We start from the raw sequence: 6,571 nt of genomic DNA, 5'->3' as shown, positions 1-6,571 counted from the left end.
TCCAAGGGTATAACTTTCAGGATTATAAAGCTGAAAATAATATGCATTTTAAGAAATCGGAAAGGGTGCATTTTCAGTTTATTTTCTGCTGTGTTATTGTACAAAAAAAATCATAAAAGGTACCCTTTCCGAGGAGATACCTTTCCAGTGCATATATTTGCATTAAAACCAAAACATTTTAATAAATCGGAAAGGGTATATTTCCAGTTTCTACCCAGCTACACTACCGCCACCAAAAGTATAAAAGGTACCCTTTCCAAGGGGATACAATTCCGCCGCCGCCCCCCCCCCCCCAGGGACGACGGACAACCCGGTGTTCGAACCCAGGACTCGTGGGCGGTATGTCCAATAGGTCCAGAGACCCAGTGCGCAGTGGTCACGACCCGGATGCGAGGCGAGAATGGAGCGAATGTGCGAGGGCTTCAGGAGCACTCCGAGAAAACCCACCCGCTCAGGGCACGCGTGCGCCACACGTTTCACACTTGAGCCGGCCTGGCATCGCACCCGGATCTCCTGCCGAGCTGATCGAGTGACATGCCGGCACGCCGGCTGCACGCACGAAAATTGTCCCGTTACGCACATTGTCCCGTTACGATGTGACCCGTTACGCTCATTGTACACTTGCGCCCCATCTATCTCTCTTCCACTCGATCGGAACAACCAACGATTTGACTTTTTTCGAGGCACATTAAACTTGAAACACTCCCATTCGTTTCCTACTTTTCCTATCATCGTCCTATCCTTAACAAAATAACACGGATTGGAAGAAGTTAAATAGCAAAGATGTATAAAAGTTATAGTTAAAATTATCTCTTTGTTAAAGTAATAAGCATGTTTGAATTAATGAGTGCAAATAAAAGTAAATTCATCATTTAAATTGTAGATTTCATTTCACTCCTTCTTTGTATCCATACAAAATAGTGATAATTCAATAAAAATGATTCAATTTTATTGTTAAAAGTATGTAACCATTTCATCAATGTTTTGTTATGACGTTGTCACGTTGAACTATCGTCCGTAAACTGACTTTTCAGACAACCAATATTTTTAAGTGAATTAATTTTTCTAAATTTAATTACAATAAATGCTTGGCTGGTTGGTTAATTTCATCACTAAAGAGAGCAAATCATCTCCCCCCCTTTTTTTACTCGCTGTTGATAATTACACATTTTTCATCACAGTTCCATTAAGGGATAACAAATAATGTAAAAAAGACAGACAACTGTTTAGACTCTGCAGTTTCTGTTGCTATATTTGTTACGATTTTGATCGGCCATTGCGAATTATCTGATTATTTGTTTTATGGTTGAAGTGGATTATAGAATTGCGTTTTTTCATTTCTTACTTGAATGGCGAACACGCATCCTTTTGTTGCTAACACATCATATTTGGTGGAATCAATATTGACACGGGCTGTTTCTGTGTCTTGGTGAACATGTTCACGGAAACAGGGATTTGTCTTGAGTCTAAACACATCACAACATTTGTAATCATTACAAACTGGCATATATCTCGTAAAAGTTTATTTAAAAATCCATTACCACTAGTCAATTTTACTTCAAATATATGTTCATTGTGAGACGTGATATAATATCTTATAAATTCAATCAAACACTCAAATGCCTCTTTTTTTATTTTACGGAATTTATTCTTGTATCGAAGTGCATGCATGTCACCCACCTTGCCTAATACTCACTTAACACCAAAAGTATGGGCAAAATGTAGAAGTTCAAAGCATAAATGGCTTACTTTTCATTTTCTGGATTTTATAAAAAAAATGGTTGTCTGTAAAGTCGGTTAACGGACGATAGTTTAACGTGACATCGTCATAACAAAACATTGATGAAATGATTGCATACTTTTATGAATAAAATTGAATTATTTTTATTGAATATTCACTATTTTGTATGGATACAAAGGAGTGAAATAAAAATCTACAATTTAATTGATAAATGTGCTTTTATTTGCACTCATTAATTCAAATATGTTTATTACTTTAACGAAGAGATTATTTTAACTATAACTTTTATATATATTTGCTATTTAACTTCTTCCAATCTGTGTTATTCTTTTAAGGATAGGACGATGATAGGAAAAGTAGAAAACGAATGGGAGTGTTTCAAATTTAATGTGCCTCGAAAAAGTCAAATCGATGGTTGTTCCAATCGATTTAAGAGAAATAGATGTGGCGCAAGCGTACAATGAGCGTAACGGGTCACAGCGTAACGGGAAAATGTGCGTAGCGGGACTTTTTTTCGTGCGTGGAGCCGGCGTTCATTGATTTATTAGACGTCACATCAAAAATTATTACACTATATTTATTTTATACTGTTAAAAAGAATATCTTACAGAAAATAAGATAACACATATTACAATTTATATATTCTACAAAACAATATGAACTAACTAAACAAATTACTTGTAAGTAAACATTGTTAAATAAATGATAAATATAAATTCGATGTATAAAAATCAAAAGTTCGAAATAAATAACAATATTACATTTTAACGCAAACCATTAAATATACATTTTATTCTTAACAATTAAATATTCATCGTAACCTAAATGGGCAAGATGTTTCAAGATTATTAATTAATCATGAGAACATATATCTTATTGTTTTAATTTTGATATTTATTAAATTCTACAATTAAAAATTAAGGCATTTGAAAAAAAAATATTAAATGGTACTATTGTGTAACGAGAAATAGTGTTACGATTTACTTTATTTAAACTTATAATTAACTATTTTCATAACGAACAGTTGCAAGTTTACGTTTTGAGAAAGATGTAATTATATCTTAATGCTACTTTTGTTTATCTGAACCACATGCAGTAACTTTCATTTGATGACGCCTGCAGAACTCTAGCACGCAATCCGCGCAGCAGAACTGTGTGACGGGTTGCGGCAGTCAGGCACTGCAGGCGTCAGGGCTCACGCCTACCTCGCCTCGCGCACTGGCTCCCAATCAAGCTCAATTAGGTCGAGAATTGCATGCGGTGGAGAAGGGGGGAGGGACTTGGCCTTGATTAACAATTGATTCGCGAGGTTGCCACGCCGTCAGTCCCAGGAGAAATTCGCAGATGATTATCTAGGAGCCGAGCTATATTCGGCGTCTTTGTGAGGCTGAATTAATTACTGGGGAACGCACGTTAAACGTCGATCAGAATGTTCAGCTACCAGAGGGGCGAGGGCGGGCATGACTGAGCAGTGAAACTGCGAGTTCAGTATTTGGAAGACCTTGCACAACAAATAAACTCCAAACACACAATAAAATGCTTGAAATCTAAACAATCTAAATTCCTACAAATATTACAAAAAAGTGTCATGGGTTAGATTTTGTAATGGCAACGAAGAACTAAAATTTCACTAAATTTTAGTTTTTCCTTAACCCACAGGAGTAAATGACACCTTTTTTTTTTAATATAAAAAGAGGGTTGTCTGTAAAGTCGGTTTACGGACGATAATTTTACGTGATAACGTCATAAGTAAAACATTGATGAAAAATTGCATACTTTTTAATTTTCAAATATTATTTACAGTTTTTTGTAAATTTAATTTAAATAATTTGTTTAAATATAATCACGAACAATTAGTTAAAAAGCCCGCCTTAACCTGTTTGATATTATAGAAGATTTTCTCGCACGGTGGTTGACAGGTTCTTGCACGCTCTGCTCAGGCGGAACGTGGCAATTTTTCGTGCGTGCAGCCGGGTTTCATCTATTTATAAGACGTTATCACGTCAAAAAGTGATTAGGTGCTTAATACCTTGTGTAAAACAGTAACAAATTAATGTGTGACAGATATAGCAGTTCGTTAGGCGTACAATTTAATAACTCATTCAGAATTTTGATATTTTAATATAGGCTTACGTTTTTTTTCTCTTAGAGTAACAATACAAATTTATTTTGTACATTTATGACTTACTGGTATGGAACGATTATGCAATCGTATGTTTACACGTTTGTAGTATAATTGTATACTGACTGTTGTAAAACACTTTACAACAAGGAACTAAGATGTGATGTGGTGCAAAAAGGAACTTACGGAAGGTTCTCGGAGGATGCCTTCGTGACGCCACGAGAAGCGCTTCCCGCTGTCTGGAAGGCTGCAAGGACTGGACCAGCGCGCCTATTGGTCTAGCGGCGCGGGCAGTGGAGGGGAGACACGCCCTCCCTCGCCAGCGTGACCCACGATCCCACAGCTCATCCGCTGGAGCACACGGAGAAAACCATCAAAGTATTGTTAGAATTAAATCAGGAGCACATGGAGAAAACCATCAAAATATTGTCAGAATTAATCAGGAGCACATGGAGAAAAACATCATAGTATTGTCAGAATTAATCAGGAGCACACTGAGAAAACTAAAGCACGTTACCCCTAATATCAGATAATCACAGATAAAAAAATGAAAATCTTAGAAATTAAAAATAAAAACAAAACTATAATGGAAAAAAAAACACCCCTTGCCTGTTCGGCCGGCGAACAATTAGGCGTGTCAGAGGTGATCTGGGCGATCACTCCAACCTTATCGTTTCGATCGATAGTATCCTTGCTCATTCTGGACTTTTTTTGTATTCTCATTCCTTTTTTAAGTAAATATTTTTTTTGTACAGCCTGTAAAGTAACATCAGAATCACAAGGTAACGTAGTTAATGTGTGTAACTTCTGTAACGTAAGTAACGTAAGTAACGAATACTGATCGATGGCGTGAGTTTTGTTTTATGAAATTTGGTTTTGAATTGGTTACAGATGGAATTAACACCACATGAATTCATATACTTTCAAATATTTTTGTAAACGTTTACATACTTTTGCGTACTTTCATAACACGTAATTCGCTACTCTTGACTCTCAACTCAAAGGCCGGACCTGTTGTTGGCATTAGAATTGTGATAATTTGTATAGACATTTCCAATACGTTTATGTATCATATTTTAGCTATAATAAACCCATTAACTCATTCTTAGATTTCCCTGAAGAAATGAAGAGGCAGTAGTAAATTCGATGCATGATTAAGCGTGTTTTAAATATTAGAGTGCCCTAAAAATTTCATGTCCCTCTTATGTGTGAAGTTTCGCTTCTAACGCGCGTGGGTGCCACTTAACCATGCTTTTCTCCGTGACGTCACTATGTCGAAAACCTTTAAAAAAATTTCGTTTCAGAACGAGCCAGCATGGAGCTACTAAAAAGATTGAAGAATTTTATTTCTAGAAAAATAGTTTTTGAAAAAATTATTCTATGTAAGAATAATTTTAAAAGCTATCAGTACTTAAGAGTTTAAATGTATAACGAAGAAGTTCTCAGATAATGATTGAGAAAAAAAAAAAAACCTTAAAACCTACATTCGACAAACTACCCTTTGTTTCCAATATATATATTCACTGGTGAAGTATTATTTGAAAACACTTAAATTTTACACGCATGCACACGTGATGGCTTTCAAAGAGCTTGAGTAACAATCGTAAGCTATCCGGATGTTCGCTGGAGTATGCGAAAGAGGCGTTGTGATTGGGGCGGACCCGCTACATCGAAGCTGCAGAGAACAGCAACTGTCACGCACCAGGTTACAGCTGGTGTGTTCTGGAGGGGGTCGTTTAACAACGCCGAAATACCACAACGCCGAACGTACAATAACGCCGAATACCATAACGCCGAATGCCAAATTGACCACAACGCCGACAGCTAGAAAATTGCTGTGTACCACAACGCCGAAATACAGTAACGCCGAAAAATGTACCACAACCTAACCTAACCTAGGCTAGCCTAACCTAGCCTAACCTAACCTAACCTAACCTAACCTTACCTAACCTTACCTTACCTTACCTAACCTTACCTTTGTGGCAGTTCTGCAATTACATTTTTCGGCGTTAATGTATTTCGGAGTTGTGGTAATTTGGCGTTGTGGTACACAACAGTTTTCTAGCTGTTGGCGTTGTGGTCAATTTGGCATTTCGGAGTTATGGTTTTCGGCGTTATTGTACGTTCGGCGTTGTGGTATTTCGGCTTTGTGGTGCGTCCCCGTTCTGGAGCCATCCGTTGGCTTGGCTTCGCGTGGAGGAGGAGGGTGGGGGGGCGTATCGACGAAGGCACTTCCGGCCCGTTCTTCCGGTCGCCGCGCAGCTGACAGGCGACCCGCTGCTCTGCTGACGAGCATGTCGCTCGCCGAGAGACTGGCTCGACTCTTGACAGACGACAGACGCCTCGAACCCGGGCAGAAAGCAGTCGCATCAGCGGAGCCCTTGCACGGGGGTGTGGAGAGGGGACAGAGGGGTGTCCATCGATCACCCGTCACCGGGACCAGCACCCCCCCCTCCCTTCACACTCTTTAATCTTCACACGTCGCGGGTGTCTGCGGCGCGAGACACCACCTCCAGGTCGTACTTCCGTCAAGACACCAGACTCTTGGCTCTCGGAAGAACCGCGCGTGTACTCAGAGTGTAACTACACGAACAAAAGCTTATTTAACATACAACACTACCCTAATTTTTGATATTATTTTAGTTATCATTTTATGAATATTTTCGTGATCTGTTGTCACCGGCTGGCCTCTACGTTCAAGACCAGGG

The sequence above is a fragment of the Bacillus rossius genome, chromosome 1 (genome assembly GCF_032445375.1).
Source record: "Bacillus rossius redtenbacheri isolate Brsri chromosome 1, Brsri_v3, whole genome shotgun sequence".
Lineage (NCBI taxonomy): Eukaryota > Metazoa > Arthropoda > Insecta > Phasmatodea > Bacillidae > Bacillus > Bacillus rossius.
Note: the sequence above shows the minus strand (reverse complement) of the source record.